Raw genomic sequence first — 13,687 nt, forward strand, 5'->3', positions numbered from 1 at the left:
ATATTGGGTTCACAAAACTCTGGAACAGGTTATTCCTCCTCTATCTAAAACTATCCTCACTTGTATGGATTCATTATTTAATGACATTAAGTTGTTTTCATCCTATAGATGTCTGGGGGTTTTTGATGGTGTTGAATCCGTTTCTACCATCAAAAAATAAGTTTAAACACTCCGACAATTAGATTAAAAAAATAAAATTGATGGGAACAAACAAAATTCCTTTTCCTAATGAAATTGTGGCCATGGTAAACAACGTTGAAATAAATGATAGTTTTCAAAATCGAATTGTTCCTTAAATTTTCTCTATTGACATCTTAATATCTTAGATATAGGACACTTAAATCATATTTCCCAAAAGGGAATCATGATCATGTTTTAATTCTTTCATAACATAACAGATAAGAAAATGATCCAGGTGTATATTGGTGGCCACCCGCCTATTCCACTTGGACCCCCACCATTATTTCTTTTAGTTTTCCTATTTCCTTAATTGTAGCACAATTACTATTTTTGGTAGTTTTTTGGGTCCTAAACATCTGTAGTTGTTTTGAGGCCCTAAACGACATTTTTTGTAGTCAAAAGTTGTATTCCTCGGACAAATCTTTTTAACGAGGTATTTTTCACATCAAAATAGATCGTATGCCAAAGTTACAACCCTGGGAAGTTGATGTATCAATTTACCCAAACGGGGCCCATAGTTTGGTGCTTCATCTCCTAGGGTTAGGTCTTTTTATGTTTAGGGTTTTCCATCATTTCTCAATAATAAATAGGCCTTTCAGCCTCATTGTAACACAGTTTAAAGGCATGTAGCCACCACATCTCTTCTCAGAGGTAAGCTACCATCACTCGAGCTAGTTTATTTCCATTATGTTTGTAAGCATTTTTTATTTATTCGATATTAATGAAATGAAGTGTTATTTCTGTTGCATCTCTATATTTATGGTTATATCTATATTTTGTTACATTCATGTTTAAGTTCAGATCAGTGGTATCAAAGCAGGTCTGTTCTTTCTCTCTTTTTCTTTTCATGTCCCCAACAAGGTCGAGGTATAAGGAGTTAGGGCTCGAACTAGTTGAACCCTTGTAAGACCAACCTCGTAAACTTCAATGGCCTCCCATGGCGGAAGAAAATAAAGATGAGGGAGCAAGAGATCCTTTAAAAATATTGCTCGAAGGAGCCCTCAAGCGAGAAAGGAACCTAATGATGGATAATTTTACCCAGATCCTTCGGGGGCTACCCACAGGCAATGCATCTTCTTTCGGAAGTCACTCTGAGAGTGCCACTCCCATTAAGGTATAAGTTAACTTTAACATCCCCATATTTGAAGGTCAGATAGATGTGGATGTCATAGATAAATGGTTAAATCTTCTAGAAGGATATTTATCGGTTCATGACTTTTCCAACTAGGAAAAGATTACATTTTCACTCCTCAAAGCTGCCCACCACGTCAAGGATTGGTGGGAATCCTATTGCAAGAAGAGGGATGACAGTGAACCCTCACTATTCTCAGCCACACCCACTTGGAATTCTTTTCAAGACACCATCAAGGAGAAGTATTACCCTGTTGGGAGCTATAAAGATAGATACATTAAGTGGAACACATTGTGCCAGGGAAGGGACCAAGATGTTCCAAAGTTCACAAATATTTTTCATACCCTTCACATGAAGTTGGGTGTCAAGGATTCTAAGCAACATTTGGTACTCAAGTTTTGTAGCTGTCTAAACAAGTACATCAAGGATGAGATGGAATTCCAGGATATCTTATCACTCGATGCTTCCTATTGATACACAGTCAATATCGATTAAAATTTTAAACAGAAGAAGTGAGACTTTGGATATGTGAATTTGAAGCAAGGGAAATGTGCCCCCAAGCCACAAAACAAGGGACAAAACCAAGTTGGGGCATCACAGGAATACCCGTTGAAGCTGCAATCAAGGAAGATCACCACAAAGGCAAAGAATGACACGAGGAAATGGTGTGAGTTCCATAAGAGCCCCACTCACCACACAAGTGAGTGTCGGGCCAAGTAGTAATTGGTGGTCAAGTTGAACTCTTCCAAATCAAATGCATGTTCCGACTTTGAGTCAGAACCCGACAAGGGGAATGACAAAGGGAAGCATATTATTGGCATAAATCCCAGTGCCACCACCAAGATCTAGAAGAATGAACCCAAATATCCATAGGAGGGGGAACACCTCTTCCACTCATAGATTGGGGTGAAGGATTCTCCGCTACAGTTCATTCTCGAAAATGGGAGCCAAAAGAACCTCATTTCATCAAAGGTCATGAAGTGGCTTGGCCCACTGAGCATAACACACGCGCAACCGTACACCATCGGGTGGCTTCACCAAGGGCAAGATATTCGCGTCATCAAGTAGTGTCACCTTCCCTACAACATCAAGCCCTTTGGAGGTGAGGTATTGTGTGATGTTACTCCTCTTGAATTTTGTGATGTATTATTAGAACAACCATACTTGTGGAAGAAACATGTTATGTATGAGTCTAGGCTTGCACTGTTATTATTACTTTGGGAAATAATTTGTACAGGATACAAGAGGTAGCACCACCTACCAACATCTCTTTGATCACTATGAAGTAATACAGTAAGATCATTTCCTAGACCAGGAAATTTGTTTTTCTTAAGATTCGCCCTCGGGGAAAGAAAATGATTGTGGCCACGACCTCTAGACATGGATCCTCCACATGGCAACAATAGATGGATAAGGTCATGGAGGAGTAAAATGACATATTCACCTCACCCATAGGGGTACCTCTACACTGTCAGGTCAAACACTCTATTGATTTGACACGAGGTGCGTCACTACCCAATGAACTGCTCTATCGACATTGTGTTTTGGAGAACAATGAAATCAAGAGGCAGACTCAGGAGTTGTTGTAGAAAGTGCACATCAGGCCAAGTTCATCACAATATGGGAGCCTGATCATGTTGGTACAAAATAAAGATGGGACTTGGAGACTTTGTACTAACTATCGGGTGCAGAAAAAGATCACTATCTAGAATAGGTATCCAATCCCATGGATTGATGAACTTCTGGACCAGCTCAAGGGGGGAAATGAACTAGGTGGATGTTGGTGATCACCCACCTATACCACTAGGACCCCAACCATTCTCTTTCAATTTTTCAGTTTCCTTAATTGTAGCAGAGTTTACTATTTTTGGTAGTTTTTTGGGTCCTAAACTTCTGGAGTTGTTTTGAGGCTTTAAACGACATTTTTTTTGAAAAACAGGGCCAAAATGAGCTATGGAACCATATTTTCCACTTAGAACTTGTAGTCCCTAAATAGATCTTTCTAAGGAGGTATTTTTCACGTCAAATGAAGATCGTATGCCAAACTTATGACCCCGGGAAGTTGATGTACCAATTTAACCAAACGAGGCCCATAGTTTTGGCACTTCATGTCCTAGGGTTAGGTTTTTGGATGTTTAGGGTTTTCAATTGTTTCTCAATAATAAATAGGCATTTGAGCCTCATTGTAACATATTTCAAAGGCATGCATCTACCACATCTCTTCTCAAAGATAAGCTACCATCACCCGAGCTAGTTTATTTCAAATTCTGTTTGTAAGCATATTTTAGTGTTTGATATTAATGAAATGGAGTATTATTTCTGATGCATCTATGTATTTATGGTTATATCCGTAATTTATTGTGTTCCTATTTAAGTTTGTATCAGAGCAGTCTTCTCTTTCTTTAGTTTTCTTTGCATCGCTCCAATGTGGTCGAGATATAAGGATTTAGGGCTTGAACTGGTCGAACCTTTGCAAGACCAACCTTGCAATCCCCACATCCTCCCATGGCGAAAGAGAAGAAAGACAAGGGGGCAGGATATCCTTTCAAAATATTGCTCGAGGAAGCCCTCAAGAAACAAAGGAACGCGATGATGGACAAATTTTCCCAGATCCTTCAGCAGCTACCCAAAGGTGACACATCTACTTCTAACAGCCACTCTGGAAGCACCACACCCTTTAAGGTACAAGTTAGCTTTGACATCCCCATATTTGAAGGTCAAATAGATGCGGACGCCATAGATAAATGGTTAAATCTGTTAGAAGGATATTTTTATGTCCATGATTTTTCCAGCTAGGAAAATATTACTTTTTCACTTCTCAAAGGCACACTCCACGTTAAGGACTGGTGGGAAACCTACTATGAGAAGAAAGAAGAAAGTACACCCTCATTATTCTCAACTGTACCCACTTGGAATTCGTTCCAAGATGCCATCAAGGAGAAGTACTACCCTGTCAGGAGCTATGAGGATAAATACATAAAGTGGACCACAATGCTGTAGGGAAGAGACCAGAACGTGTCGAAGTTTACCAATGTTTTTCATACCCTTCGCATGAAGTTGGGTATCAAGGATTTCGAGCAACATATGGTACTCAAGTATCGTGGCTATCTGCACAGGTACATCTAGGACAAGATGGAGTTCCTGGATATCTCCTCGCTCGACAAAGCGTACCGATAGGTTGTCAAGATTGAGCAAAAGTTCAAACAGAAGAAGCGAGACTTTGGCTTTGTGTATCCAAAACAAGGGAAAGGCACCCCCAAACCATAGATCAAAGGACAAAACCAAGGCAGGGCGACCCAGGATAACCCACCGAAGCCACAAGAAAATAACAACATCACGAAGACAAAGAAGGACACAAGAAAGTGGTGTGAGTTCCATAAGTGCTCCACTCATAGCACAAGTGAGTATCGGGCCAAGAAGTCATTGGTGGCCGAGCTGAAGGCTTCTAAATCAGACACATTTTCTGACTCTGAGCCTGAACCCGACAAGGGGAATGACAAAGGGAAGTAGATCATTGACACGGAGCCCAATACCACTATGGCCACCACCAAGATCCAAAAGATTGAGCCTAAAGATCTAGAGGAGGGGGAATGCCTCTTCCACTCAAAAACGTGGGTGAAGGGTTCTCCACTACAGTTCATTATTAACAACGGGAGCCAAAAGAACCTCATTTCAGCAAAGGTCATGAAGCAGCTGGGCCTATTGACTACAACATATCCATATCCATACACCATCAGGTGGCTTTACTAAGGACGAGATCTTCGTGTCAACCATCAGTGTTGCCTTCCCTACAGCATCAAGCCCTTCACAGATGAGGTATTATGTGATGATGCTCCTCTTGAAGTTTGTGATGTATTATTAGGAAAACCATACTTGTGGAAGTGACATGTTGTATATGAGTCTATACCTCACTTTGTTATTATTTCTTTGGCTAATAAGTTATACAGGATACCATAGGTAGCCCCGCCTACTGCCATCTCGTTGATCTCTGCTAAGCAATGTAGTAAGATCATCTCCCAGAATGGGTTTTTTTTTCTTTTTGATTCACTCTCAAAGTAAGGGGAAGATTGTAGCCACATCCATAGCCCCCAGGAGGGATTCCTCCATGCAACAGAAGTAGGTGGATACAATCATGGAAGAATACAGGGACATCTTCTCCTCACCGATAGGGGTACCCTTGCACTACCAAGTCAAGCAATCAATTGATTTGAATCCCAAGAACCTCTACCCAATGGGCTGATATATCACTGCTCCATTATGGAAAATGAAGAGATCAAGACACAAATCCAGGAGTTGCTACAAAACTGGCACATCTGACCAAGTTCCTCACCTTGTGGGAGCCTGATTGTACTTGTAAAGAAGAAGGATGGGCCTTGGAGGCTCTGCATTGATTATTGGGAACTAAAAAAAATCAATGTCAGGAACATGTATCCATTAGGGGAATTTTGAGGTCTAAAATGGGCCTCCTAAGGAAATTATAAAATAATAGTGAAAATAATAAAATAATATTAGATTACATCATCAAATTTTAGAGGGAAAAAAAGAAAAAAATACTTTTTCATCTCATATTTACAACTTATCTCCCTATTTCGAGCAGGAAGACTCATTGGATGAAAAATTTGATTCCTCATATAAGGAGTACCCATGTTGCATACTTTCGATGGACCTTGCTACATGAAAAATGAGAAATACATGAAAAACGTGACTGCAATCATGTTTTTTCATGTATTTCTCATTTTTTGTGTAGCAGAGTCCATTGAAAGTATGCAACATGGGTACTCTTTGGATGAGGAATTAAATTTTACATCCAACGAGTACTCCCACTTGAATTTGAGTAAAACATTAGGGAAATAGTTGAAAATACGAATTGAAAAACTAGTTTTATTATTTTATTATTTTTTAATCCGTTTACCTTTTTACTCTAGAAATGGTGAATCATCCCCGATGGTTGACATCATCATAGTGAATCTTATTGGTTCTTATAAATTTTATTTTGGTTGTACATTTTTCTTAGGAGGCCCATTTTAGACCTCAAAATTCCTCTAATGCCAATCCCATGAATTAACGACCTTCTAGACCAACTCAAGGGGGCCAAGTATTTCAGCAAGATCGATCTGAAGTTTGGTTATCACTAGGTTCCAATAGAGCCCACAGATGTATGGAAGACCACCTTCAAATCCAAGGAAGGTATTTTTGAATGGTTGGTTATGCCCTTCGGGTTGACAAATGCCCCTACTACTTTTATGAGGCTAACGGATGAAATATTGCGGCCCTTCACCAACTCATTCATCATTGTTTATCTAGACGACATCCTCATCTTCAACAAGAGTTGGGAGGAACACTTGCAACACATTCGGAAGGTCCTTCAACCCTTCGGCAACACAAATTGTGTACTAACTTGGAGAAATGCACATTTGGCATGAGCTAGGTCCAATATTTGGGTTACATCATAGATGCATGTAGATCTGACTAAGATCCAAGTCATTTGGGATTGCCCAGCCCCGACCACTCTAACAAAGCTTTGCAGCTTTTTGGGCCTTGCAAATTTTTAACAAAGGTTCATGTTGGGATTCTCCCATATCACTTGTCCTTTCAGTCAAATTACTAAGGGTGGGGCAAAAGCAAAGTTTCCCTGGTTCAAGTCCCAACAGAAGGTGTTTGTTGAGTTGAAGCACCGAATCTTCTCTACATAGGTACTCACACTTCCAGACATGTAAAAACCATTTTAAATAGAGATAGACACCTTAGACTATGCTATTGGTATAGTCCTCACCCAGCACGGGCATCCAGTGGCCTATCATAGTGAGACACTTTCTAATACAGTTCAGAAGTACACCAACTATGATAAAGAGATGTATTCCATTGTGCAGGCTTTCTGGCAATGGAAGCACTACATTCTGGGGAAGGAGATAGTCATCCACACTGATCACTGACCTCTTCAGTTTATATAGACACAAGGGAAGTTGGAGAATGACCACCATTAAAATTTGTCTACATATCTGCAACAATTCCACTTGAACATTAAATACAAAAAAGGCATCACCAATCATGTTGGAGACTACCTCAATTGGACCCTAGATGCAGCACTGACTACTGTTCTTAACTCTTATGGCCACAAGACCTCTAGATGACTACAACTATACAAAAATGATCTAGCGTTTTCCTCCACATACCACATGCTGGTATATGGAAAGAAAGTTCCTGATTCTCACCTTTAGGATGCATTATTATGCTACTTGGGCCACCTTTGTGTTCCTTCAAGTGAGCATACCAAGCTGATTTGGGAGGTGCACTACAGTCGGGTCACATGACACTTTGATGTAGAGAAAACTATGGTTCCACTACAAAAGTACTTTGATTGGCCGAAACTCTAATTGGATGTTGGGAAATATATCATATCCTGCACTACCTATGCCATCGCCAAGTCATCAAGAAGAAAGGCATGTACACTCCTCTGCTTACTCCCAGCCAGCCATGAGAATCCATCTCCATGGACTATATTTTTGGACTCCCTTCTACCAAGCATGGTAGTGACTGTGTATTTGTGGTCGTGGATATATTTTCTAAGATGGCTATATTGGTGACCTGCAAGAAGAGTATCACAATAGAGAACACTGCCAAACTCTTCTTTGAATGAGTGTGGGTACATTTTAGGATCCCACAGACCATTATAGTAGATCGAGATAGCAGGTTCATGAGCACATTCTGGTCAAGCCTCTGGACACGATTGGTCACCAAGCTCACCAAGTCGACTGCCTTCCATCCTCAAACTGATGGCTAGACGTAGGTCATCAATAGGATGATAGTGCACATACTTCACATGTACAACTCAAAGCATCCATGAACCTGGGATGAGAGTCCTTCCTATGTGCAGCACAGTTATAGCAGAGCTCTCCATAGCTCGACTAGTTGTAGTCCCTTTCAAGTGGGTCTAGGATTTCAACAATTGTGTCTGATTGATGTTGTCATGCCTCATCTAACTACCCATACATAATCCACACATGTATTGTCTAAGGCTAAGAAAGTGACCAAATTTATTGAACACATCTAACACATCCTCCAATAGGTTTCAACATCTTGGAGAAGTCAAATTCCAAGTACAAGTAGCTACCTGATCAACAATGAGTGGCACACAAGTTTCAGGTGAGCGAAAAATTTTGGTTGCATTTGCAAAAATAGTGCCTTACCGGAGCCCATAGGAAGATCAAACCACTCTGATATGGTCCTTATGCCATTACCAAGGCTACGAGAGACAATTCTTTTAAGCTCAGCATTCCCCCATTCTTTGGCCTACACCCAATGTTCAATGTGGACCGCCTTCGACCATACTTCCCACCATTACTGGACACATCAAGCATTTCAAAACAACTCAAACCAACAGAGTTAAACCCAGACTACATGGAACAGGCCATAACTGATCAGATTATGGACACAAAGGCCAAGAATACTCACCAATAGAAGATCCAACTATATCGGGTTGTCAAAGCTATCCAAGTCCTGCACTGAGGCAAGTGGCTCATGAGGGACCAAGTTCAACAGAAGTTTCCCCATCTCATGGGGATACTCAACGCAATGAGGACCATTGCTTCCTAAGGGGAGAGGACTGATCCAGGTGGATTTTGGTGGCCACCCACCTATTTCACTGGGACCCCCACCACTGTCTCTTTCAATTTTTTGGTTTCCTTAATTGTAGCACAATTTACTATTTTTGGCAGTTTTTTGGGTCCTAAACTTTCGGAGCTATTTTAAGGCCCTAAACCACGTTTGTTTTTGGAAAATTAGGGCCATCATTATTTTTGGTTTAGTGTTTGCCACAAAAAATTTGTAGTCCTTAATTAAATCTTTCTAATGAGGTATCGTGCACATCGAACGAATATTGTATGCGAAAGTTACGACCCCGGAAGTTGATGTACCAATTTACCTAAATGGGGCCCATAGTTTTGGTGCTTCATCTCCTAGTGTTATGTTTTTGGATGTTTAGGGTTTTCCATTGTTTCTCAATAATAAATAAGCCTCCGAGCCTCATTGTAACAGAGTTCAGTCACATGTAGCCATTACATCTCTTCTTAGATATAAGGTACATCACTCGAGCTAGTTTATTTCCAGTTCTATTTGTAAGCATATTTCAGTATTTGATATTAATGAAATGAAATATTATTTTTGCTGAATCTGTGTTTTTATGGTTATATCTGTAATTTATTGTGTTCCTATTTAAGTTTGGATTAGGAAAATATTTCAGCAATATTGACTTGAAGTTCGGGTCTCACCAGGTACTAATCAAACCCTCCAATGTGTGGAAGATTTCCTTCAAATTGGGCCTTTTCGAATGACTGGTCATGCCTTTCGGGTTGACGAATTCTCCCACAACCTTTCTGAGGTTGATGGAAGACATCTTGTGACCCTTCACCAACTCATTCGTGGTGGTGTATTTGGATGACATCTTGATCTTCAGCCATAGTTGGGAAGAGCACCTCTGCCATATTCGACAAGTCCTCCAAACTCCGTGACAACACAAGTTGTGTGCCAATTTGGAGAAATTCACTTTTAGTATGACCCAAGTTCAATATCTGGGGTACATCATTGATGAGTTGGGTGTGCATGTGGACCCAACCAAGATACAATTCATTCAGGATTGGCCATCCCCAACCAATTGAACAGAGCTCTGCAGCTTTCTTGGTCTTTCTAATTTCTACTGCAAGTTTGTGTTAGGGTTCTCTCATATCAATTGGCCTTTAAGTCAAATAACCAAGGGCTAAGTGAAAGAAAAGTTCTTTTGGTCTGAATCTTAAAAGAAGGCATTTTTCAAGTTGAAGCATCACCTCTGCTTTGCACTAGTTCTCACATTATTGGACATGTAGTAACCATTTGAGATTGAGATAGATGCCTCCGATTATGCTATTGGTGTAGTTCTTATTCAACAGGGGCATCAAGTGGCATATCACACTGAGACAATTTCAGACACAGTCTAAAAGTATCCCACCTACGACAAAGATATGTATTCTATTGTGCAAGCCCACTGACAATGGAAGCATTTCATTTTGGGGAAGGAAACACTCATCCACACAGACCACCGACCCCTACAGTTCATACAAACACAAGGGAAGCTGCAGAATGGTCGCCATTAGAAATGGGCCACATACCTGCAAATGTTCCATTTTAACATTAAGTACAAGAAGGGCAACACCAATAATGTTAGAGACTACCTCAACTGACCATCAGTCATGGTGTTGATCATTGTGCTCCACTCTTGTGGGAATGAGACTTTCAGCTGGCCACATCTTTACAAGAACAATCTAGAATTTGACAACACATACCAGATGCTCCTAGAAGGAAAGAAAGTTCCAAATTTTCACCTCCAAGATGCATTGTTATGACACTTCTAGTTATACTAGTTCCTTTAAGCGAGCGTTCCAAGATGATTTTAGAGGCACACTAGAGTCGAGTCGTTGGACATTTCAGAGTAGAGGAAATAGTGGCAGTGATGCAGAAGTACTTTTATTGGCTGAACTTTTGATGGGATGTTGGGAAGTACATCAAATCTTTCACTGCCTGTGCCATTTACAAACCAACCATAAAGAAGCAAGGCATATATACTTTTCTTCCTACTCCTAGGAAACCTTGGGAATCCATGTCCATGGATTACATGTCGAGTCTTCCTTCTACTAAGAAAGGAAATGACTACATTTTTTTGGTCTTCGACAAAGTCTCTAAGCTGGTCATTCTGGTGGCTTGAAAAAAGAGTATCATAGCAGAAGCCATTGTTCAGCTCTTCATCGAATGTGTGTATAAAATTTGGGATCCCACAATCTATTATCTCACATCAAGATAGTAGTTTCCTAAGTATATGTTGGTCAAGTCTCTGGTTGATGTTAAATACCAAGTTCTCTAAATCCATGGCTTTCCACGCCCAAACTAATGGCCAAACAGAGGTCGTCAACAGGATGCTCGTGCACATTTTGTGCATGTACAACTCAAAGCATCCGATGAAAGCCTCCCCTATTTCCAACATAGCCACAACAGAGCCCTCCATATCTCAACTAGATAAAACCCCTTTCAAGTGGGGTTGGGATTCCAGCCACTATCTCCCATTGATGTGGCCATACCATTTGCAGCTACTCAGGAATATTCGTCTCATGTCCAGTCTAAAGATGACAAGTCTAACATATTCATTTAGTGCATTCAGTACATGTTCTAGTAGGTCCATGACATATTAGACAGAGCCAATGCTAATTACAAGAAGTGTCATGATCAACATCAGGTGCCACACAAGTTATAGTTGGGTGACAAAGTTTGGTTACATTTGTAGAAGGAGTGCCTCATTGGTCCCCACCGCAAGATTTGCCTGCTCTCATACGTGCCTTACACCATCAATAAGGCTGTAGGGGAAAATTATTTCGAGCTCAACATTCAACCATTCCTTGGCTTGTACCTAGTGTTCAATGTGGACCGTCTTCGACCATACTTTACACCATTACTAGAAACATCAGATGTTGTAGAATAAATCACACCAATAAAGTCAAACCCAAGCTACATGGAATAGGCCACAACCAATTGGATCATGAACACATAGATCAAGAATACTTGCCAAAAAAATATCCAACTGTATTGGGTTGTCAAAGTTGGCCAACCCCTACACCAAGGCAAGTGGCTCACGAGGGACCAAGCTCAATAGAAGTTTCCCCATCTCATGGAGGCACTCAACGTAATGGGGACCATTGTTTCCTAAGGGGGGAGGACTGATCCAAGTGGATATTGGTGGTTGGTCGACTATTACACTTGGACACCCAACACTGTTTCTTTCTGTTTTTTAGTTTACTTAATTGTAGCACAATTACTATTTTTGGCAGTTCTTCGGGTCGTGAGCTTCTGAAGTCGTTTTGAGTCCCTAAACAATGTTTTTTTTTTTGGAAATCGGGAAAACATGAGACCTTAGCTCAGTGTTATAGTCAAAATTTATAGTACTCGGATAGATCTTTCTAAGGAGGTATTGTGTGCATCAAACAGACATCGTATGCCAAAGTTACGAACCAAGGAAGTTGATGTACCAATTTACCCAAACTGGGCCCATAGTTTTAGTGCTTCATCTCCTAGGGTTGGGTTTTTGGATGTTTATAGTCTTCCATTGTTTCTTAATAATAAATAGGCCTTCGAGTCTCATTGTAACACAGTTTAGAGGCATGTAGCCACCACATCTCTTCTCAGAGATAAGCTACCATCGCCCGAGCTAGTTTATTTCCATTATGTTTGTAAGCATATTTTAGTTCTTTGATATTAATGAAATGAATTGTTATTTCTTATCCATCTTTGTCTTTGTGGTTATATCTGTATTTTGTTGCGTTCTTGTTTAAGTTTAGATCATAACATGAATCATAAAAAGAGATTAAAAATTATTTTAATTTGTCAGTGGGACATTGGATGGAAATTAGTGGATATCTTCTAGTCTTCAATTTACTCTCTCCACTTTACTTTCTAAGTGACAATGGGATGCTTGATGGAAATTGGTGGAGACGTTCAACGAAGGAAGATTTGTACTTTATTATATCAACAGGATTCTAGATGGAAATTGGTGGACACTTTTGGCGAAGGAAGATCTTCACTTTACTCTATCAGTGGGATCCTGGATGGAAATTGGTGGAGGTCTTCGGCGAAGGAATATCCATACTTTACTCTATCTGCGAGATGCTAGATTGAAATTGGTGGAGACTTTAGCCTAAGGAATATGGAAATCCTAAAATGTATTATGATTTTCATGCTTTAACTCTTTGTTTGTTTGTTTGTTTGTTTCTTTTATGTATTTGTTTATTTATGTTTTGTTTTCATTGTTTTTTTCTAATTAATATTCACATAAGGTAAACGATATTTTCTTTTTAATATAATTTTTTTTTAATTATTTTTTTCTTATTTTTTTTGTGATATTCATACAAATTTAAAAAATAAACGTAATCAGTCTAGATCCATTATAATTTTGGATCTACCAAGCGCCAAGAGGAATCAAATCTCCTTTCAATATAAAAGGTGATTGCATCTCAAAAGATTTTCCCTCTTTACTGTTGAGAGATCCAGAGTTAAGATGGTTTTAGGCTGGTTTTATTATTAATTATAATTATAAATTTTATATTTCATGTTTTATTTTAATTTTGTAACATGTATAAACATCTCACAACAAAAAGAGAAAAATGTGTTACCTTAAAATTTTTACCTCCACATGATTATTATTCCAGGTTACTATATTATACACACATATTTAATAGCAGTACGAGTTTGGCAAATGAAAACATAAAGGTTTTAATATTAAAGGTATCATTGGGTTATGAGTTGCTTCCATATGTGTCCTTCCATTTGGATTCAACCCTTTTTTGGAACTATATTAATTAT

This window comes from Pinus tabuliformis, chromosome 7 (assembly GCF_031772625.1).
Source record: "Pinus tabuliformis cultivar Carrire ecotype Pingquan chromosome 7, CPIR1, whole genome shotgun sequence".
NCBI classification, from domain to species: Eukaryota; Viridiplantae; Streptophyta; class Pinopsida; order Pinales; family Pinaceae; genus Pinus; species Pinus tabuliformis.